The sequence below is a fragment of the Perognathus longimembris genome, chromosome 8, assembly GCF_023159225.1.
Source record: "Perognathus longimembris pacificus isolate PPM17 chromosome 8, ASM2315922v1, whole genome shotgun sequence".
Classification (NCBI taxonomy): Eukaryota; Metazoa; Chordata; class Mammalia; order Rodentia; family Heteromyidae; genus Perognathus; species Perognathus longimembris.
In genome coordinates this window covers 47,007,096-47,031,213 of record NC_063168.1, presented here as the reverse complement: position 1 = coordinate 47,031,213, position 24,118 = coordinate 47,007,096, and the positions used below count along the sequence as shown (strand labels likewise).

The 24,118-nt window shown below is 44.4% G+C and overlaps 1 protein-coding gene and 1 long non-coding RNA gene across 2 annotated transcripts in view; one reads left to right on the top strand and one right to left on the bottom strand.

The window, feature by feature from the left end:
• Prkce (protein kinase C epsilon) overlaps positions 1–24,118 on the top strand; it is a 506,658-nt gene that overhangs the window by 73,072 nt on the left and 409,468 nt on the right. The gene's annotated exons all lie outside the window — the stretch shown is intronic.
• LOC125356482 lies at positions 6,209–10,300 on the bottom strand. Its single transcript, XR_007211901.1, has 3 exons — positions 9,961–10,300; positions 6,598–6,600; positions 6,209–6,220 (listed from the first exon to the last, which is right to left on the bottom strand). It is a non-coding gene; the product is annotated as an uncharacterized LOC125356482 (long non-coding RNA).

Sequence of the window (24,118 nt, the reverse complement as noted above, 5' to 3'; positions counted from 1 at the left end):
TCAGTGCTTCTGTGGAGTTCAAGATATGCCAGTCTGGGGCTCTCCTATAAAGGAAGAAGTGTGTGGGTAAAAAGAGTTAGAAACCATTCATAGTTTAACAGAGTTCTTTATTTCAGAATGTATCAGAGCCTTTAACATGGTGTTGCAGTTTACAAATTTCCTCGAGAGTTGATATTCAGTGTTGGCCAAATTTATGAAAACCATGGGGCTTCTCTTAAGCTTGCATTTGATGATACCTGGTTTATTAGCAACAGGTTGAGAAGGCCTGAGGTGTCCATTCCCACCCTCATATGTGGGCAGTGCTAGCTTGGGCACTGTTGTCTTTTGCTTGAGAATTCCTCTTCTTAGTCTTTCTTTCTTCATCCTCTGTACCTCCCCTCCCCCCTATGCCGCCCAGTCCCATCCAAGTCTCTGACATCTTTGAGATAATGTTAAGGTGTTTGATCTGATTTTAGACTAGTATAAAGTGATTGATTTTGCTTATCTCTGCACTGATTCATTATTATGAGGCTCACAGTTTTATTCTCAGAGGGGAAATTATGTGTCTTATTTAGATACTTTTTCTGAATAAGAATATCAGTAAAGGCCCAAGTACTGCCATCTCATTAGCCTATATCCTTAAGGTGTTCTGGGCACCATTGAGGGACTGTTGGGGTTCCTTCTTTCTCAAGGGGAAAATATAGTGGGCAGTGGACACTTAGCAAATAGGTACCAAGTCATGGATGGGTAGATGGTGGTCACATTTGAAAGGCAGAACCAGGGTTTTAGCTAATATTTATCTCAGGCTGCATCCACCTGAAATGTGTGTAATATAGAGTATGGAGTTTTATACTGTTTTATACTGTTCAGTTTGCAAACTGAACAGAGCAACATCAAGCCCTTCTTCCACTCCCAGAAAACAGCGAGAATACCCAGGTTGTCTGTAGTGAGGTCACATGGGGGTTGATTGATGGAGTCTTGTCCCATAGGATTCTAGTCCCAGGCAGTGGGATCCAAATCTACACAGAAATAGTGTTCCTTGGGCTGCTTCCTGTCTTCTCTGGTGGATCTGTGGGCTGCTTGCCAGGAGGGAAAGACAGACACAGAGCCAGCAGGCCAGACTGTAGCAAGGTGCTCTCTGCCAGGGGAACAAGGCCCCAGGGTGGCAGCAGTCATTTCCCCACCCTTCTGGGGACTTGAGATGAAGCCAGGGAGTTCAAGGGCATAGGCATGCCATACCACGCTGTCCTTTCAGTGTTGTCAGGGAAGAAACTGTCTTTCCCTTAGGGAGTTGAGGATTTCCTCACGTTCTGGGGAATGACTTGGGAAGCAATGCTGAAGGCTTGTTCATGAGTAAGAGTAAAGTTCATGTCTGAGATTCAAACACATGGCATTTGAATAGATGAAGTCTTAGGTATGCTCCTGTATGTTAAATGCCAAGATCTATCCTTCCTTCCTTCCTTCCTTCCTTCCTTCCTTCCTTCCTTCCTTCCTTCCTTCCTTCCTTCCTTCCTTCCTCATCTCCCCTCCCCTCCCCTCCCCTCCCCTCCCCTCCCCTCCCCTCCCCTCCTCTCCCCTCTCCTGCCTTTCCTTCTTTATGTTAGTACTAGGTCTTGAACTCAGAGCGTGAGTGCTGTCCCTTAGCTTTTTGCTCAAGGCCAACATTCTACCACTTGAACTCTACTTCCAGCTTTTGACTGGTTAATTGGACATAAGAGTCTCATGGACTTTACTGCTGGGCTGGCATCAAACCATTATCCTCAGATATCAGCCTCCTGAGTGGCTAAGATGATAGGCATCAATCACCAGTACACGGCCTTTCTCTCCTTTTTTTTTTTCCTTTTAAATAATAGTAGTGATTATTGGCAATGCTGAAGATCAAACTCAGGACCTTGTACATGCTGACCAAACACTTTGACATGGAGCTACATAACCTGTCAATTAGCATACATAATTCCTGGTCACTGAAAACCAGTAGACCTCTTTGCCCACACTCCTTTCTAAATGTCCCACTGGAATGGCACTGCCACTTCTTGTGAGACCCAGACTGGCTGTAATGGCTCATATGTCTTTCATTCATCACTTGGTCCTTCAGGCAGGTGAGTTGCAATAATCCTATCTGTCCTGGCTGGGCCATTGGGAAGAAGACTAAACCTTCTTGATGCCTCTTGGTGCTCAGGATTGTCACAGTTTCTAGAACAACCCTGAGCTAGGTGGTATTGAAAAAGCAGGTAATAGTGTGGGTTGCACAGGAAATCTGTACACTCTGCCTTTTAGAAACAAAGAAACTGAGGCTGTGTAACTTGCCTGAAGTAAATAAGTCCCTTAGCCAAGAGGCAGAATGGGATTCAGACTCTGTACTCAGGCTGCAGAGTTGCCTGTGGAAGCATGACATCCCCAGGGAGACAGCTGAATAATGGCAGAGATTGTGTAACCATGGACTGTAGTGCAGTGGATGTTGCCAAATGGTACACGGCGCCATGCTGGGTGCAGTAGACTTAGTGCTGTCAAGGAGTTCAGAAGATAGGGCTCTCAGAGGGTAAGGGCTGGTCTGGCAGAAGCTCTGGTAGAGCTTGAAGCACACGCTGGGTGATGGAGAGAGTCCACTGGACATAAAGCAGCAGACAGTTCCAACAGCTTCTCCAGAAACACAAGATGAACATGAACACCTTTCTCATCAACTGGTGGTCCTCAAACTTTTGGGTATCAAGATCAGAATTTAAATTCCTTACATGTCAGTAGTTTAAGATTATTGAAGACTCAAGGGTGCTTTTGGGGGCTCCATTTGTCAGTATTTATACATCGAAATGGAAACAAACATTTTAATGTTAATTGGGGAGGGGAGAGAATAAGAAAGAATAACAAGGGAAGTGAATATATTCCAAGTGCATATTATATGAATATGGCAACATTCACAGCATAGCCATGACTATGTACATTAATATATTTTAATAACAAAGACATGAAGAAGTTAATAAAACAAATAAACCCACCAGGCGCTTGTGGCTCATGCCTGTAATCCTAGGTACTTAGGAGGCTGAGATCTGAGGATTGTGGTTTGAAGCTAGCTGGGGACTGGAAAGTACATGGGACTCTTATCTCCAATTCCAATTAACCACCAAAAGGGCTGAAGTGGAGTTGTGGCTCAAGTGGTAGAGCACTGGCCTTGAACAAAAAAGCTCAGGAACAGCGCCCAGGCCCTGAGTTCAGCACTGGTGTGTGCAAGTGTGCATGTAACACACACACATAAGTAAAATAAATAAACCCATTACATGCTAACACACATTTCCAGAAATATAGCTAATTTTCCAAAATGAAAGTCTTAAAAGCTTGGTATTCTTTTATGTTTTTGCAAATCTGCACAATGTTTGGCTTAGTAGAAGTCAGTTGGCTCCTTATGTTGACTTCTGCTTTCGGTGTGTTGAGCTGTCACGTAGCCTCTGGCTGCTCCTGAGAATGGAAGAGACAAAGAAATTGTTAGTATGCCAGGCTCAGTGGTTCATGCATATTATCCTGGTTACTTGGAAAGTGGAGATTGGGAAGATTCCAGTTCAACCAGCAAGCCTGGGTAAAATAGTTCATGAGACCCTCTTTGTAGCAGAAAAGGCTGGGTGCAGAAATGTGTGCTTATCATCCAGCTGTGGTAGGAAGCATAAATAGGAAGTTCTCAGTCCAAAATGGCCGGGACAAATAGCAATATCCTATCTCAAAACTGACTAGAGTGAAAGGGCTGGAAGTGTCTGTCTAGCAAGGTTGAAATCCTCAGCTCAAATCCCAGTGGTGCCAAAAGAGCAGTTAGTATTCTTAGAATAATTTTGACCTTGTAGACCAACTGCATAGTTCTTAAGAACCTCTCTGTGACACCCACAATTATGGACTTAAGGGTTCAGATTTGGCCTGGAAGCCTTGGCCTCTGAGTTTGTCGCTTTGTTCGTCCTCTCTCTTGCTTGCCTGATGAAAAAGAACCTCCTAGGGTGGTGCCTAGGTGACAGAGAACCTCCTAGGGTGGAAGTTAGGCCTGGATTCTGAGCCCAGCTTTCTTATTTGTTAGCAAGGTGACTTTGGACAAAGCCTCTTAACCTTTCTGGGTTTCCTTTTCTCAGGAAACAGGATTAAGATTGCATTTAAAGGCTCTATTTATTTTTAGTTTTTTTGAGCTCTGATCCTCCAGTTTTCAGCCTCCTGAATACCTCAAATTACAGGCATGGGACACCACTGTCTGGCTTGAGAATTCTTATTAATAGACTTGTCCAACACCAATCAAGTTTTCTAAATTAGGATGTACACCGGATGCATGCCATAGTGTAGACCCTTATCTGTCCAAGGTGAAATGAATTTTTTATGACTGGATACAATCTTTACTAGGCAGCCCTTGGTGCAGCCTTCTGGGAAGAAATTCAGTGCCTACAAGAAAGATGTCTATTTAGGCTAGTTATTTACCCAGCATGGGCCAAACACAAAGTGAAGAGAGAGATGGTGAAATCCCCTGGAAGGGCTTCATGCTCATGAGATACATGTTAAGGACAGGAATCCAGCAGTCTGTGTGATTCCCCCAATGCGTGCATGGATATGGGGTCCCTGAAGGTATACTGTGTTTGCAGTGGATGATAGATGAGAGGATTTGGTTGAGGAAGAGGCATTCTAGATAGCTTAGAGGATGTAACCATACTTGTGTGCAACATCTGTCACTCACCCACATGTGCTGGCTGTCATCTGAACCCCGATGACACTGGCTTCTTGCCATTCCATTGGTCTCTGCTTCCTGGCTCCTTGTTTGGGGCATGTGTTTCCGAACTGAACCAGAACTCAGGGAAAACAGGAAGGAAGCCGAAGCCCTCAGTTGTTTAAACGACGCTGACGGAGGCGGTGTATTATCTAAACACCCATCAGGCCTTGCTCTCTGCGTAAATGTGTTGTTTTAAAGAATGACTTCAGATTGCTTTATAAGTCCTCTGTGTTCCATGAAGGGAGTAGCATGATAGGTAAGAAACTAGACTATATGGATTAAGGTACTGTGGTATTGTCAATTTTGGCTTCAAGGAGAAAGACCAGGGTTGGGGTGAGCTGGAATGTCTTTCTCTTGATTGTAGAATATATATATATATATGTGTGTGTGTATATATATATATATATATATATATATATATATATATATTATAGTACTGGGGTTTCACCTGAGGGACCTACACTTGGTATTTGCTATTGCTGAGCCACCCTTCCCCCCAGCCCTTCTTATACTTTCATCCAAGGCTTATGTTGGACTGTAACCCTCCTTCCTTCACCTCCTGAGTAGCTAGTGATACCACCATACTTGGCTTGTGGTGTTTGAGATGAGAGGGCTTTGCCAACTTTTTTTTTTTTTTTTGCCTGAGCTGGATTCAAGCCACAAGTCTCCAGATCTTCATTTCCCAAGAAGCTGAGATTACAGGCATGAGTTACTGTGCCTGGTAGATGTTGTTAAGACCCCCAGCTGCCTTCTTGATAGCTACAGGAGCCAAAATGTTCCTGGAAGATTGGACTGGCAATCTCCAAAATAGCAGTACAGCATAACATTTGTGGTTAACCACCCCTTCCCAAGCAGCACCTCCCCTAACACCCCCATACTTTCACTTCAGTCCTCCTGTGTGTTGCTTCCTTTGATAGTGGTAGTTCTGTTGAGAGTCCTTTTATATTACAGTGGTGATATCCACATAGCAGCTCATCTTTCCATCTTCGTCACAGGCTTTAGAATATCTAACTTGGAAGGAGTCTCCATTACAAGCCCCTTGTTTTACAAATGGGGAACCGAAAGCCCAGTTGTCTTAGTCTTAAGTCCAGATCTCCTGTCACCAGTTCATGTTTCTTTTCTTTTTTAGTACTGAGCTGGGTTTCCTCAATGATCCCTTCTTGGGGTCTCCTGCTAAGTGCTTTTCAGGCACCATGGTCATTTATTTATTTATTTATTTATTTATTTATTTATTTATTTATTTATTTATTTATTTATTTATTTTATAACTGTGTGAGGATGATATTGGCAGAGTCCCTTGGACCTTTGAGGTTGGTTGAATGAATATGGTATATTTAGTAAGTAATGGCATGGAGGTTTGAACTCAGTACTCAGTGGCTCTTGCACTCACTCCTAGCCAGCTTCCATGTGTTTTTCAAGGAAGGAGTCTCTGTTCCCATTTCCCTCACTCCCCTCTTCCTCTGTTCCCATATACCAGTAGGGATTGCACTGTCAGTTGGGCTCCACAGGAAAGTGCTCCAAAGCCTTGTTCAATGGTTAGAATCCTTTCCCTGGGGACTCAAAGGAGCTGACACCACATTGCTTGGGCCTGGAGCTCCTGGCTGGCTAATTCAGGCCATTAGGACAATGGAGGACATAATGACATCTGTTCTTACATTGGCTTATGGGAGATTGAACAACTCAGAGTGGAGGGAAAATACAATGGAAGTCTCTGTGAAGTAATGCTCACTTCAAGAACCTATCCTTTTAGAGGGTGTCATTAGAATCATCTTCATCATCAAAGATTATGATCTCAGATGACTATGGTGGCTTAAACCTGTAACCCCAGCTATTTGGGAGACAGAGTTTGGGAGGATTGAAGTTTCAGCTCATCTAGGGCCATTTTAATGAACTATCTGTGTGTGATGGTTCAAGTCTATTATCCCAGCTATGGTGAGGGAAGACTAGGTAGAAGGATAATGATCTATGGTTGGCTCAGTCTTTTTCTCTGTCTTCTTTCTTCCCTCCTACAGCAGAGGCGTAAAGGACCCTACCTGTATTCTGTCAGGCATGAATCCTTGGCTTAGCAATCCTTCTGTGCAGAATTTCACCCAGCACAATTTCACCCAGCACGGAGGGATCTGTGTGCTCAGGAATGTAGCTATTCTTCATTCTGGCTATGTTGAAAGTTACATCTTCCATAGAGGCTTATTTTTCAAGTGAAATATACCAAGACACACTGGTAATTGACTTGATCAGCCTGCATATTGACTCTGACCAGGTCAGAGTTGGGGCCCAATGAAGAAGGCTACCTGGACCTCACCCAAGAGGAGCTCATCTTGCAAGGGCTTAGAAACCCATCTACCTATAGTCCAGGCCCTCAGCAGCAGTCTTATAAGAGGAATGTATGGATATAGCGGAAATCTGTGGGTCATGGATATAACTTGCATTTTTTTGTAAAAGGTGATGCACAGAGGGATTACAGTTATATAAGTCATATAAAGTACACATTTCTTTTTGGACAATGTCACCCTTTCCCTCTCTCTTTCCCAGAGTTTCCCTCCCATCCCACCCACAAGTTGTATGTAACTTGTATTTTTAATAAAATATATAGAGTCATAATTTTGTTGTTCAGCCACGCTGACAAGACCAGATGCTATTAGGTCCTTTGGTGAACTCTGCATTAGAAGAAGAGAAGACGAATAGAAGCCAAGCAGGGTAGCTAAGGATGCCACATCTGAAAAGATATTTGGGTCTTATCAGAACACCTTTTTCTTTTTAACTGTTAGGAGCTACCATGTTGCTTTTCTAACCAAAGCAAAATGAACAACCCATCCAAATTGTGTGTTTGCTCAACAGGTCATGGATGAAATAAATTTTTGCATTCGTGGAACATTAAAATGATATTCCTCGCATTTACTCCAAAGGTGTAAACGATCATGGGGAGGCTATTAATGAAAACTTTCAGATGAAGTAAGTGGGAATGTGGAAATATTTGAAGCTTGGGTGCTTTCTAACCAAAGAGACCTCTTGGGTAGATGGCAGCTGATGTGGACAGTTGGGGGACCAGTAAAAGGGAGTTTTCTGGCCAGTTGATTAGTTAGCATTTCCCTTTGTTTTTAGAGATGATAATGTTATTACTTGTGGTGTTAGGTGAGCAAGGCGTGGCTGAATGGAAGGCTGTGGGGTGATATTTATCTTTAATTGATACATGGTCTTTACCAATTGTATAAGACCTGGTGGAAAAGACTGCCTACCTTCACTTAGAAAAAGCAGCCTCATTTCCTGTGGTTTCTCCATCAATGTTTTAGGACCACCAGTTCTATGGCCCATGCAGTCTCGACGTATACATTGTAGCCGGGGGGAGACACTCCAGAGTGGCAGAGAGATGAAATGATATAAAAGTGATAAACATTTGCCTATAATTTTTATTTCTTGTATCTCTTCTGAAAACAGAGAAGTTAAGTTTTCTTCTTTGGTTCTCCCATTCATTTTCAAGGTGAGAAGAAAGACATTCAAAGACTCCTAAGTATCCTGGTCATGTGTATATCACTACTGAGTGGGACATCTAAGCCTGAAAATCAAGGGTCATTTGAACTACTGGATTTTTATTGCTGGAGGCTATCATCTCTTGATGCAAATTAGTCTATGGGGATGACCTCCCACTCGGCGTGGATGCCTTTCTCACAGTCTGTCAGAGTCCTTGAAATTCCATCCTCAGTCAGTCTTTCCTGGAGCTCAAACCTTGTTATGACTAGTTCAAAATAGAGTCAGTTGAAAGTCAGCATAAATGAAATGGATTAGAGTTTTACCTGTGACAGTCTGTCATTAGAGGGGAGGAGAGAATAGAGGGTCCCTGGGCATCCCCACATAGCCAAAAGTCTACACATGGAAAGTAAAGACAGATGTGTCCTAAGAGCTTGGGGTTTTTCTATCAGGGAGCCCTGGATGCCATCTTAAGTACTTCTGTCAGACTGATCGTGGTATAGTATTTGTGTAGGTTGAGGTTCTTCAGGTGTTGACATCAATTTGTAAGGAAGCTTTGTGTTTCAGAGTGCCTGTCATACAACCAGGTGGCTCCTAAATATTCAAGTACGTATTCTTGGTCTTTGGCCATGGTATTTAGGTTTATAGCATTGATTAATATCTATCTCTTGGAGAAAAAGGTCTCAAATCAGTTTATATAGTTAGGTGTTTTACAAATCGCTTGTTTGGTGAGGTAGTAGTCATTATGATAGCAATGGTAATAATCTTAGATGTCCCTTCTTTCAGGAAGCCGTCCAGGGTCTTTCAAATGAGGACATGTGCAGTTTTCTGTGTGCTCTGAAGTATCTTGCCTGCTCTTCTCCCAGTTAGCACCTAACCCATTTTTTCCTGTTTGTTTGCTGATCTGTCTTTTTCTCTGTCTTCCTCTGATAGGATTCCTCATCTGGACCACAGAAAAACAACAAAAATGACATTCTTCCAAGGATAATAGATAATGTACAATTGTAGATACAGAGAAAAGTGACCTCATTCTAATTCACAGAGGCTCTGGATCAGGGATTAGCTACTTTCATAGGGCCAGAAAGTAAATATTTTTGGCTTTGTGGGCTCTATAATCTCTGTCAAAACAACTTGGCTCTACCACTGTGGCCCCAAAGCAGCCATAGATAAAAAAAAATAAATGAATGTATTTATTGAAAAAAAAAACTGACAGAGACTGCAGTTTTGGCCTTGAGGCTGTCTGTGATTATCTGTCTCCATGGCTTGGCTTTAGGGCTTCCTCTCATCTCAGAACCTGGCGCAGGACACACTAGACTGACTGAGCAGTAGCATAAATGGGGTGGCTGCCCCTGTCCTGGTGCTTAGTAAGTGCTCAACTAATATTACCTGCTATTTATTCATTCATTCATTTATTGAGGATTTACTGTGCTCAGCCTTCGTCCTAAGGATTTAGGGTACAGCAGTGCAGAAAATGGACAAGCTCCCTGTTTTGGAGGGAGCTCCTATTTTAGCAAATGAATGACAGATAAACACATGTGATAAGTAATAAGTGATGCATAGGATTAGGTGATACAGACCTTGGGGAAAGAAAAGCTCCCGGCAAGGTAAAGGCTGTTGAAATTCCCAAGGTGGTGTGGACTGGGCAGCATGTCAATAACCTTAAGGTAGGGGTGACATCTGAGAAAAAGCTTGGAGGAGGTCATGGGGTCAGTCAAGTAGCTGGGCTGAATTATCTTTTCTACTTCCTCTCACCAGCTCCATGCCTCAGCCTTCTTTCCACTCAGATAAACCCCGTAACTCCTACGGTTCCTAGTAGGAAGGGCTCAGGCTTAGACTGACAGAATTCGGGCATGACTCTACCAGGAGACTCTTCCTGTTGGGTGGAGGCCTGAGGCCATGGGGCCTGCCAGTCTTTTCTTCTCAGGGCAGAGATTTCACGCCCAGACTGTCAGGGGACAGTCAGTGCTCAGAGGTATTATGGGGCCTTAGCTTCTCAGGCAAAGGTCCCTGAAGGCAAGGAGCATGCTATGTTCTTTGCACCCTGGATAGCAGCTGGCATGGTGTATTGGCTGAGCAACCATGATGGTTATTTGGGTGGGATGGCAAGGAAGTGCAGCCAGTGCGAGACATTCAACTCTGCAATTTCATGTCTACAAATCACCTTTCAGGAGATGCTTGCAATCCAGAGAGGTGATGTGCTCCTCTGGGTGAGTGTGGGGTTGCCGGTGTTGAGTGGCTTAAGTGATGAAATCCATAAAAGAGCTGGCATTGTGGTCTAGCCTGGGAGTTGGGTGAAACTAGGGGAATTGTTGGAGCAGCAAGACCTTAGGCCTGGACCTGTACTATGAGTCAAAGCAATCCTCAGGCCTGAGTGGAGGTGGATTCTGGGAGGCACAGATTCCTTGTAGGCCTGAGGCACTCCGTTTCAGCTGTTGAGAGTGTGGCCTGCTGACAGTTCACAGCTGAGCCCTCCTTCACAGGACTGCTCCTCCTAAGAGCAGCCCATGTTGCAAAATGGGTTTACAGGGGAGTCCAAAGGCCCCTGTCTCCATGTTCTCCATGAGACAATTCCTCAAGACCATCCTAGCTGCATGGCTCCCAATGGGTGTGGCTGAGACCTTTGCTGGTGTTGGTCCCAGCCCAATGTCTCCCTTGGTTTTATCCTGCTCACCTTGCTTCTTCTACTGGAGCTAGGCCTGGGGCAGTTCCCACGAAACCTGTGTACAGATCTCCATGACCATGGCCAAGCAGCCCACCATGTGACCCAGGCAGATGCCCTGGAGCCCTTGGGACATCACTGGAACACACCCTGTGGGGTCTTTCTCCCACCCCTGGAAGTTTAGGTCTTTGACTGTCCATGCACGGGTTGAACTTTGCCTCCGAGTGCTCAGGGATGGTTACTTCCTTATGAAACATATCTGTCTATTCCAACAAAGCAGAGAGATGTGTGTGGTGGTGCAGTGGGGTTGACTTGTAGCTCTCCTGTGTGTCATCTGTGGTCACCCTGGGTAGGTCATTTAATCTCTCCATGTCCCACTCTCATCGGCAGAGAGAAGTCTGCAGTGAGTGCAGTGGAACCGAGCCTGGCACATACCCTGAGAGTGCTGGCTCTTGACAGATAGCCAGGAAGGGAAGGGAACTCAGAAAGCAAAAGTGTGAGTGTGTAGGGCTCTAGAGAGAAGATAACCCTTAGAATATGAACAGTGTGACTCAAGCTTGTAATCCTAGCTAGGGAGGAAGCACAATGGCTGGGTGCACTGATGTGCACCTGTCATCATCAGCAACTCTGGGATGCACAAGTTGGAGGACCACAATTGAGGCATAAAGGGAAACCCTGCCTAAAAGAACCCATTCAAAAAGCCATTCAAGAAAGGGGAAAAAGGAATTTCTCAAGTGGCAGGGTAAGGCCCTGAATTCAATTCTCTGCCAAACAGAACAAAACACCCCCCCAAAAAAAAACAGAAAACAAACGTTGTGCACATTTGCCTGTGGGGATAGAGGAGGAAGGCAGGCCAGACTCTTCCACCCAGGATCACAGGTATCAGGTAGGAAGTGAGGAAAGGTCAAGGCCTTGACTCTTGACTTCTGGGGGCGGGAGAAGGGAACTAATGCTAAGTGGCACCTACTCTGTGCAGGTATCCATGCATCACTCCTTTCATTCCTTACCACACCCACTGGGTGTCTTCATGTTCATTCCTCTTTCATGGTGGGAAGCTGAGGCTGAGAGGCATGTTAGGAGAAGTTAGCAGGCAGGTCTGTGGGATTTGGGGTCATGTCTCTGTGACCGGAACACAGTGTCAAAAGTATTTTTTTCTCTACATTATCATGAGCCAGTGCCAGACAGCACACAGCAAGTTAGACATAGAATCACTACCTTCTCCAGATGCCATCTTGAATTCCCCGGCTGTAGAGTCTGCTTCTTCCTCTGACTTCTCTCCATTACCTCCAAGGGTCCTCTTGCTTTCTGCCAGGCACTATGGTAATTTGACAGCCATCCTCATTCCAGCCACATAGTCAAGCTGGTAGAGAACAGAGAAGGCCAAACGTCTTTCTGCAACTTGGCCTGCTTGTTATCCTCCCCGGCATAGGTGCAAAGAATGGACACACAGGAACACTAGAAACTGGTACAAAGGGCCAGAATCGGAATACTGAGAAAGTGAGACCCAAATCCCAGTCTTGGAGAATGAGAGTGATTGGGGGGCATGGAGCATAAGGAAGCGGGCATGGCCACTGCCACCTGGAGGGAGATAGTTGTCCCTTCCCCTGTGTGCTGTCAGAGCCTAAACCTGGCCACCAGCATCCTTCCTGCAGCATACTCTGTCTCCCCGCCCCCCCCCCCCGACGGTTCTCCCAGGGGAGCATGATTATGCCAGCCCTGCCAACTCGAGACCAAATGTTCCTCCTCCGTAGCTGTCTTCCACATGAAATCCTGACGGGGAGGTGGGTGAGCAAGAGAGCGAGTGAGAGAGCATGAATTACCCTCTAGCCCACGTCTTGGCCAGCGTACAGGCTGCCTGGTTGTTGGAGCTTTCTCTCATCTCTTCCATAAATCAGGAACTCAAGAACATTCCCCATGGAATCATCCTGCCTTCCCTGCCTTGCCTGTGCCTGGCAGAATCAAGGCCTGCCAGGGTGAGAACAGACTGTGCTCCTTTTTAGAGTTCTCTGATATGCATCACTTGTTCAAGCTTTGCGTGTTTAGACAGCCCAGGGAGATAGGGTGGCCAGCACGTCCCCACTCACGGTATAGAACACCCCACAGCAGGGGTGAATTTGTCTAAGGACTTGTGGCTCCTTCCTTAGCTGCTGCCTGGCAGATGGCTCTGTTCCTCTGTCTCTGGCTGTCAAGGGTGTCTCTTCTGCCACTGATAGGGAGATCTTTCCTGGACATGTGTCATTAATGAGCCCCTTTCTCCCTGAGAACTGTAAAATACAATGGCAGGGCTGAAGAGTTCAGCCATACACCCTCTGCTGGCCTTCCCACCCCACCATCTAGAATGCTCTCTGGTCTCACAGCTTTCTTAGACCTCATACATCCTCTCTGCTGAAGTTGTGTGTTTCCAAATGCTCAGCCTGGATATCATTCCAACACCCCAAATCTAGCAACTCCAGGAATGAACTAACCCATATTCTCCCTTCCCCTTGTAACAGCCCCTTCATTCTCCACACTCCTTGCTGGAGCCCTTGATGCCATCCCTTTCCCACCTGATGTTCATTCTTCTTCCAAGATTTAGCTATTGTTTGCCAGACCCAGGAGCCTCCTGTTTCTTCTGATGGAAGGTACCTGTGATGACCTTTCTCTTGACCTTCTGGAGGCCAGAAGGAACTCTCAACTGACCTCCAGACTGCCAATAGAGCTACAAGGGTGCCACATTTATAGTTTGGACTGCATTAATTAAAACCATTAATCAACACAGTTATCACCATGTTATTTTCCTAATCAAATCTTTCAGAGTTTACTCTTTGCTTTATTATTACATAATGATGCCTTGCCAAGAAACTAGACTCCTTTATAGTATTTACCCAGCCTTTCGGACTTAATTTCTTTGTACCTGTAGGCAAAGAAAACCTCAGCCAAAGGAGCTTATATGCTATGTTCTGAACATGATGTATGGTTCGTTTCTCTGTGTTTTTGCTTGTGTCTTGCTTTCTCCCTAATGCCTTTCCTCTTCCTCCTCCTCTTCCTCTTCCTCACTGTTTGCAGTGTCTGCATTTGACAATGTACTGTGTGTGTGCGCGTGCGCACACAGGAGATGGTTCTAGGCTTTGGACTTGGGGACTCCGTACTGTATCGTTAGCGTTTTTGGTCCTCTACCATTACTAATTAGTTGGTGATAAGAATCTTATCTTCCTTTCATTTCTTTTCTTTTCTTTTTTTTTTTTTTTTGGCCTGGGTTTTGAACTCAGGACCTGGGCACTGTCCCTGACCTTCTTTTGCTCAAGGCTAGCATTCTACTACTTTAGCCTCAGTGCCACTCCTGGCCTTTTCTGTTTATGTGGTACTGAGGAATCGAACCCACCTAGGGCCTCATGCATTCTAGGCAAGCACTCTACCAGTAAGCCACATTCCCAGCCCTTGTGATAAGAATCTTATCCTCCCAGAGCTGGCTTCAAACTAGGATCCTCAGAGCTTAGTCTCCTGCATAGCTAGGATTACAGGCATGAACAGAGAGGCCCAGCTTTGATTTTTTTTCTTTTATGAATAGGGATTAAATCTAGGGTCTTATAATTGCCAGGCAGGTGCTCTACACATAAGCTGGGCCTCCAGCCCCCTTTTACATTGGATATTTTTTCGATAATGTCTCCTATTTGTCTTTGGTAGGCCTGTGCTTCAGTCCTCCTACTTGTGCTTACCTATGTTTCTGGGGCTGGTAAGGTATAAACTACCATGCTTGAAGCATTTGTTGAGAGGGAGTCTTACAAACTCTCTAATGTCTGGGCTGGTCTCAATCACCATTCACCATCTCTGTCTCCCAAATAGCTAGGATTACAAGCTTGAACTACCATGCTTGGCTCCAGTGCATTTCTTTAAGGATCTTTCTAACCAGATATATTCTCTCTTTATTTTAGATTGCTTTATAAAGGATACATTATCTTGTTCATCTTCATAGTACCACATATGCCAGCCTTATTCCTTGTTTTTCAGCTTGGCTGATTTGCCCAGAATTTGAGTAACTTGGAAAGAGTCAGGATGAGTTTCTATAAGGCAGAACTGATGTTTATAAATCTTAGCAGTTTGGATGTTATGTAGGATATAGGTGCCCTGTGTGGTTGCCTGTGGTCTTAGTGGTAATGGAAGTTAAGATATGATAGCTCTTAGAAGTGAAGTTGTAGTTCAAGTAGTAGAGCACCAGCCTTGAGTGAAAAAAGTAAAGGATCGTACCTAGGCCCTGAATTCGAGCCCTGGGTCTGATGCAAAAACAAAATAAAACAAAACAGAAACAACAGAAGAAAAGCGAATCCACTTGTTCAGAGTTTCTCAGCAACATGTCTGGCAAAGTCTGCTTGTTAAATTTTCTTATGGGCAATCAGTATTTTGTGTGTGTGTGTGTGTGTGTGCGTGGCACACAACACACACACGCACATACACGTGCTTGCGCGTGTGTATATCTGTGAACCTATTTTATAACTTGAGGACATCTCTTGACTCAGTTGCAGCAGCAGAAGGGCCACCGAGGAACTTGAAGACAGATGGTATTGGGGAGGAGTTTCTCCTTTCCTTTTTCTGTATTCTGCAGTGGTCCAATACTCATTGGTCTAGTACTCATTCTCTTTGAATTCTGTCTCTTCCCCTTTGTGAAAACCTAAGAGTTTTAACTGAAAGAAGCCAGAGGCAAAGGCTGTAAACTGTAGGGTTCTACATCGATGAACTGCTGGAAGTGGAAGAAGTGTCAGGTTGGGTTAGAAGAGGCACCCGAGGTTACTAGGATGAGTTGTGACTGGGGTCAGAGGGCATGGGGAGTTTATCTCTCTCTCTCTCTCTCTTTTGGTTTTGGTGGTGGTTACAAGACTGCCTACACTCATCAAATCCATGAAACTGTACACTGAAATGAGGACATTTTATAAAATAAAATTAGAATCTAATAAAAACCAACCCAAGTGCTTACTGTCTAGGCCTGAGTGATGGTGGGGTTTACATCTTTAGGAGCATCACCACTGTAGGCTGTGATGAACCAAATAGCTTTGAGATGCTCCTATAATCTAACATGAAGAATAAGAAGCCAGACCAGAGCCATGACACTAGTCATGATGGATCAAGAGAGAGAGCACAAGGCCCTGAGTTCAAGCCCCAGTACTAGGAGGGGGTAGAAGCAAAAAAAATAAGAAGCCAAAAAATCTTAGTGTCATTCAAGGGTAATGGACTATCCTTCCATGGAGGGTGGAACTGTAGTGAAGCTGTACCTCAATTTCTTCCATTGGGCTGAGTGGGGGTGGGGTGGGGAGAGACTCCCTAGGACATGTAAGAGCTTGGATTGAGGTAGAGGGTTTCAGCAATAGCGTGTAGACAGCCAAAGAATTGAAGATTCACAAGGAATCCATAGGGCCTCCTCCCCAGTGATATTTTTAGAATAATACTTCCTTCCCAGGTAGGAAGGAGAGTAGTAAGTCAGAATTTACAGTACCCAGCACCATTCTCTTCCCTCCTCTGTTTGGGCTACCTGGCAGATTCTTTAGGGAAAACTTGGTTGTTCCCCTTCCCCGTATATTTATGGCTCAAATGGTACAGTGCCTGCCTAGCAAGCCTAAGGCCCTGAGTTCAAATCCCAGTACCTCCTCCATATGGAAAAAAAGTCCTTCAGAATTGTGCCACATTGATGGTCTAAGCTTAGTTGTTTTCCCCCTAATCATTACCAGTCCTCCAGAGACAGCAGTCTCCAACTTCAGGACTTACTCCTGGAGACTTTTTTTTAGGCATTTTCATGTCAACATGTCTGTATGCTCCAATCTGTCAAACTCCTCTCAGTCCTTTCTGGCTCATCCCATTACATTGTAGACACTGGACTTTCCCATTCAGGTCCTGATACTCAGTTGATACTCAGTCTGTACCTCAAGAGCTTGGATCTCTCCCTGCCCTCCTTCATTTCTACTCAGTTTTATCTTGGATCAAAATTGTTTGACAGCACAGGGTGACCAGGAGATACTATGTAATAGGCAAATTATAGAGTAGTTCAGAAATGCTAATCGCCTTCTGCTTAATGAAGTTCTTACTGAAAGAGATGTCATAAATACTTTCAGATGTGCATATCATATTTTCTGATTTAAGACACCTAATTAAATATAATATATTTTTACATATATTATATATAATCTAATGCCTGTAATCCTAGCTAATCAGGAGGCTGAGATCTGAGAATTGCGGTTCAAAGCCAGCTGGGGAAGGGAAGACTGTGAGACTCTTATCTCCAATTAACACCAAAAAAGGTATCAGTGGAGCTGTGGCTCAAGTTGTCGAATGCTAACCTTGAGCATAAAAGCTCAGGACCCAAGTTTAAACCTCAAGACTAGCACAAATATATACATATATATTTGAGTTGCCACCAATTTTATTTTATTTCTTCTGAAGTGACCTCTTGTGAAAATGATGTCTTGCTCACCAATGACTCTAACAAAACCGGGAAAGCTCTGGGGTAGAGTTAAGACCTTAGGAAGCTGGTATCAGTGACGCTGAGTGTGATGGTTTTTCAGCATGTCTATAAAGGAGTGGCTGATAAGGATTTTTTGGCTTGGGCTAAGCTGCAGGTGAGACCTGGAGTCAGGGCACACAGTGGTATGTACAATAACAGATTTGGGATGAATTGGAAACCCAGACTGAACAACATCCTCTGGCAATGGGCCGGCGTTCTAGCTGTATGATGTTTCTGAGAAACATTTCTTCACTGTTGTTTATAGTCTACTTCCAGCATACTCAGATTTGATACTTTCCAGCTTGAAAGTTACACAGAATACCCCATCCATTGTAGGGAGTGAGTTAGGGTCTCCAGTCTAGCGTCTTCACAGGGCTGAGAATGAGCCAGAAGAATGGGGACTGGCTGTGGCACTGGAGAAGGAAAGGCAGCAGTGGGCAAAGTCAGCACTGCTCTATTTGAGCCAGCCCTATTATCTGGCTCTGTTTAGCACTCCAGTCAGACCCCACAGATCAGATCAGGGAGCTTGCCAGCTCAGCCTGGAGTTACAGATGGGCATGTACACATTTTGGGCCTAGGCCTGGACTGGACAGTGTTGCTGACAGACTGTGGGTTGTGGTCTCTGCAGGGCAGGTTCAGGGGGTGGCTCATTGCTAATGCACATTGTGTTTGCTGGATTGCTGGGAAGGCTGCCAGCAAGACGGCCACTGAAACCAGACAAGCTCACCAGGGCTTAACTGCCCAGCCACCAGCCTTTCTGTGCTTGTGGAGAGCTGCTTGAGGCTCAGAGGACAGAGTGGGCTGCCCATGTAAAGAATCCCTCATTCCCTGGAATGCCAGCCTTCTGCGCAGATGCTGAGTGCTGAAGAGTGTCTGTCTTGTGCTGTGAGTGAGAGATGTTAGTTAGAAAGACAGGCTTGGGTGAGATTGTGGCAGGCTTCCTGTGTACTGGCCTTCTAGTATTCTCTTGGATAAGATACCAAAAGAAAAATAAACAAGTGGGCTGAGTCAAGTTAAAAAGGTTCTTAGGGCTGGAGGTGTGGCTCAAGCGGTGGAGCACCCGCCTACCAAGTACTAGCCCTACCTCCGTTATAAAGCATTGCTTATTTAAAGGTCAATTACTATATAATGCAGAGTGCTCTTGGCTCATGCCTGTAATCTTAGCTACTTAGGAGACTGAGATATGAGGATTGTGTTTTAAAGCCAGCCCGGGCAGGGAAGTCCCTGAGACTCTTATGTCCAGTTAACCATTCCAAACCAGAAATGGCTCAAAGTGATAGAGGGTTAACCTTGAATAAAAAAGATCAAGGCTAGTGCCCTAGCCCTAGGTTCAAGCCCCACAACCACCAACAATGACGAAAAAATGGTTCTGACCCAGCTGTCCTTACAATTACTATATAATGCTGTAATCCTAGCGATTGAAGAGGCTGAGATCTGAGGATCATGGTTTGAAGCCCACCTGAGTAACAAATTCTACTCTTATCTCCAGTTAACCTCCAAAAAGCCAGAAATGGAGCTGTGGCTCAAGTGGTCGAGTGGTAGTCTTGAGGAAGAAAAGTAAAGGATAGGACCCGGGTTCAGAGTTCAAGCCCCAGTATCAGCATTAAAAAAAAAGAAAAGAAATTCTGTGTACAGCAAAATAATTAATGAACAACATAAGAGGGCAGCTCATAGAATGGGTTTACATTTTTCCCACTTTAAATACAATAAGGAAGTAACATAGAGGTTTATAAAGAATTTATGCAACTGAAACAAAACAAAGATAAAACAACACCCTGCCCCCATAGCATATCTTCAGTTTAGGGTAGAGGATCTAAATTGGCATATTTTCCAAGAAGATATATAAACGGCCAACAGGTATCTGGAAAAATGTTTAATATCACCAGTTATCAGGAAACTACAAATTAAAATTATAAGGAGGGGTTACCTGTAGGGATGGCTATAACCAAAAAATCAAGTTGACATGTGTTCATAAGGATGTAGATAAAAGGAAACCCTTCAACATTGCTGGTGGGAATGTAAATTGTTATGGTCGTTATGGAAAATAATATGGAAGTTCTTAAAAAAATTAAAAATAGAACTACCATATGGTCCAGCCATCCTACTTCTGGGTATAGAGCCAAAGGAAATAAAATCACTATCTCAAAGAGGCAACTGCACTTCATGTACATTGCAGCATAATTAAAAGAGCTAAAATATGAACACAAATCAGGAGTTTGTCAATGGAGGAATGGGTAAAGAAAATGTGTGCCTATATACAGTGGAGTACTATCCAGTTTTGTAAAAGGAACTGTTACTACTTGTGACAATAGGTATGAATGGAGAGAATATTATACAGTATGAAATAAGCTAGTCACAGCCAGGCACCAATGGCTTATGCTTGTAATCCTAGCTACTCAGGAGTCTGAGATCTGAGGATCGAGGTTCAAAGCCAGTCCCGTCAGGAAAGTCCACGAGACTCTTATCTCCAATTAACCAACCCCAAACCATAAGTGGTGCTGTGGTTCAAGTGGTAGTTTGCTAGCCTTGAGCCGAAGAGCTCAGGGGTAGCACCCAGGCCCAGAGTTCAAGCCCCACAACCAACAAAAATTAAAAAAAGAAGAAATAAATCATTCACAGAAAAAGGCGTTCTGTTTGATCTTATTTATGTATGGAATCTAAAAAGGTAAAACTCTTAGACCCAGAGAGTAGAAAGGTGGCTGTCAGGATCTGAGGAATTGGAGCTGAAGAAGAAATATTAGTTCAAGGGAACTTTTCAGTTAGTTATAAGGTAAATAGATTCTAGAGAACTAATGTTCTGCATGGTGATTATAGTCAGCAATAATGAATTATATATTTATTTATTTTCCTGAGACTACATCTTAGGTATAATCACTGTAAAAAAATAATTATGTGTGGTGGACCTGCTAGCTTGATGCTGGTAATAATTTCATGGTATATATGTATCTCAAAAGTTCATACATGGAATAGATGCATCTATATGCTTTGGGGGCAGTACAGGGTTTTGCCTACACTAGCTTTGAACTGGGATCTCTTTCTCCTGAGTAACTAGAATTCCAAGCATGAGTCACTGCACCCAGCAGTAAATGTAATTTTTATCTGTCTATTATACATCAATAAAGTTGAAAAGAAGTCCTTCCCCTCCTTGCTGTCCACCCTCCCTCACATACATATGTCCAGGAGCCTTCAAATCTTTTCTGCCTTTGAAGTTGTTCTGGAGAGAGGAACCAGAAGGAGCTGATGTAGGAAGTTAGCTCATCCTTTCCCACTGAGCCAACTCTGGTTTATCTTTCAGCTCCCGCCCTGCCCGGCCACATCTGTGTACATTTTACTTCTTCCTGACATCCGTACTGTGGGGTGTGGGTATCCTCCTCCGTCTCCTGCTTCTTTCAAAACCTTGCCTCAAGCAGGAGACTGGTTAGACTGTGTTTAGTCCATGTCATTGGAGCCAACACATTCACATCAGTGGGATCTGTGGAGCTGGATTCCAGCTCTGGTCCCTACAGATGTTTATCCTCTCAGTTCTTGAGCCATTGACATAGGAAACTGGCCTGGTCAGAAAGGGTCTGAGTGCCAGAATGACCTCATCCCTGGGCTTGTGCGGAGTGCAAAGACCTGACTATACAGGAAGGAGGCTGACCCTGAGAACTAAGTGGATTGTTGATTTGACTGTTGTTTTATTTAAAAAAAATGATTTTCTTACATAGTACATTGAATAAAAGTGACATAAAAAAGACTTAATTGGCTCCAGGTTCGAATCCTGAACCATCACAAGTTGTGCAACGTTGGTTACTGTTTCATATTTCTGAGCTAAGATTCTTGGTCTATAAACTGGGAATCATGACAGAGAATATATTGATTGTCATGAGAAATGCTGGAGAAACTATTCATAAAGTACAAGCTCAGGACCGGGACCCTAGCAGGCTCTCAGTCAAGGGTAGTGATTGTTCTTAGGCCTGCTATTGAGTGGGGTGTCTAAAAATGATTACATTCCAAAGATGATTCCTAGAGAAGGCAATGTTTTCTTCTTCATGCTGGTCACACATTAGAATCACATGAAGCATTACTACAAATGCTCTGGCCTGGACTTTTAATCGTGGTGATTGTCATTTGTGAGTTGGAAGTGGTGCATGAGTAGGATCTGTGGTTTTCACGGTGCTCCAAAGGACTTGGGTGCCTTCTGGTGAAAGCCAAAGGAATGACTTGCCTCTGGTAGACTTTCAGGGAATGGGTACATGGTGCCATGGCCGGGCAGGAAGGCAAGATTTGCAGTACCGGGAGAGCTGTTTTCTGAGAACTCTGAGATCATCACATCTTAACAATTGTGCGTGTCTGTTATAGGATCCTGGGAGCCGCTCCATTCTGCCATTCCTCTCTGTCCTCCGCATTGGGAGCAGATGGTGTTGGGAAGAGCCTGAGACGCAGATGCCCTGGGCTCCCTGAGCTCCCTGAGCTCCGGCTGGCCCACCCCCCACATTTCCCCACAGCTTTGGGAGCTTTCTTTCCCCATCTGTGTCATGTTCACTTTTTCCTCCTTGTTCTCAACAGCGTTTCTTCCCCTGTGCTCTATCCACATCACTCACTCAGGCCTCTGGGGATCTGGGCTCTGGACCAGCCTATGATTGGAGGATGTGCTATTGTTGAAAGAGATATGAGACATTTTTGTTTTTTCTTTAGTCTACACTGGTAATTCCCTCCAAAATGGAGCTGGGCATATAGCATTAAAAACATTCTTACTGGCCACTGGTGGTTCACGCCTTTAATCGTAGCTACTCTGGGGGCTGAGATTTGAGGATTACAGTTCAAAGTCAATCCATGGTACTCTTCTCTCCAATTAACCAGCAAAAAAGCCAGAAGTGGAGGTATGACTCATTTGGTAGAGCATCAGCCTTGAGCCAAAACCAAGCAAGAGTGTAAGGCTCTGAGTTCAAAATCCAGTACGAGCACACACACACACACACACACAACACACACACAACACACACACACACACACAACACACACACACACACACACACAATTTCACCTTGTTTATAATCCCAGTGAATTTTGTTTCTGGTGGCTCATAGGAGGTGTGGGAGATGGAGAATCAGACAATTTCTAGATTGTAGTCCATTCAGTATCTCATTACGTTCCCATTATATTTCAGTTCTCTCTAGCCCTGGGTCACTATACTAATAATTTAAGTAGATGGCCTTTGTGGTCATTGTAGATGGAATCACAAATATTTCTTTCCAAATCTTGCCCCAAGATGGAGGCTGTTTAGACTGTTAGTTCATATAGTTTGAGCTAACACACCAGCTGGCTCTGTGGTGCTTGATTCTGTGTCTTATAACCTTAAACACCTCCCATGTATGGTGACTCTTCAGTGTTCACTTCTGTCTCTCTCCTCTCAGTGGTGTCTCAGGTTGCAGCTGTCCTAATCTGAGCTCCTAGCTTTCTGTCCTAGTTCTGTTCCTTGATAGTCATTTTTATCCTCAGGGTCAAGAAGAACACATGGCACACAGTAGGTACTTAATAAGTATTTGTAGACTAAAGAAGAAGAAATGTAAGGATTGTAGCTGGAGGTGTGGAGCCAGACATAGACCCATTTCTACACCGGCAAGTGGATGCATGTGGTACTCCTCACGGAGCGGCCTCATGTCCACTCACAGAGACATGGAGAGCAGGCTTCTTTGTGGTTGTCTTCATGAAACTCTTTGTGTCCTGTACCTTCTCTGCATTGTGTGTTCCCTTTCCTGCAGCATCATAGGGACAACTGACCTAGCCATTCATCAATACACCACTTGACACATCTCTCTCCTGTCTACCCTGAGGATTTCTCTGCAGGTTTCTCCTCTCTAAGTAGACAGACATGCTCATTGCCCCAGAACCTGTCATCGTGTTTCTTCCCTTAAGCTTCCTTCCTGTTTCAGACTCACAGCCCTCCCTCATCCCCCAGCCCTTCCAGTCTCTCCCTACCTTTCCTGGCCTCAGCCCCTGCTGCCTCCTGCAGAGCCCCCTCCTCCCTGTGCAGAGCTGCACTGATTCTTTTTCTGTCTCCTTCCTTCCTTCCTTCCTTCCTTCCTTCCTTCCTTCCTTCCTTCCTTCCTTCCTTCCTTCCTTCCTTCCTTCCTTCCTTCCTTCCTTCCTTCCTTCCTTCCTTTTTATGCCAGTCCTGGGGCTTGAACTCAGGGCCTGGACACTGTCTCTGAGCTTCTTTTTGCTTAAGGCTAGCACTCTACCACTTGAGCCACAATGCCACTTCCAGCTTTTTCTGTTTATGTGGTACTGAGGAATCAAACCCAGGGCTTCATGCATGCTAGGCAAGCACTCTGCCACTAAGCCACATTCTTAGCCCAGCTGCACTGGCATATTAGATCTTACCCTACCTTGTTTTACATGTATGTATCTCATTTCCTTAAACTGGAACTCCCTGAGGCCAAGACAGTTGTTTCTCATTCTCTTGCAACCCCAATAGCAGAAAACATGGGTACTTTTTATATTTATTGGGGGGAGGGCTACTAGTCCTGAGGTTTGAACTCAAGGCCCAGCCACTGTCTCTGAGTTTTTTTTGCTCAAGCCTAGCTCTCTACCACAGCTCCACTTCTGGCTTTTTGGTATATAATTGGAGATAAGAATCTTATGGACTTTCCTGCCCAGGGTGGCTTTGAACTATGATCCTCAGATCTCAACTTCCTGAATTGCTAGGTGTGAACCCACTGGCACCTGGCTGGAAGATCTATATCTATCTATCTATCTATCTATCTATCTATCTATCTATCTATCTATCTATCTATCCATTCTATTGATCTATACTAGGCCTCTTCCATACTTACTTTTC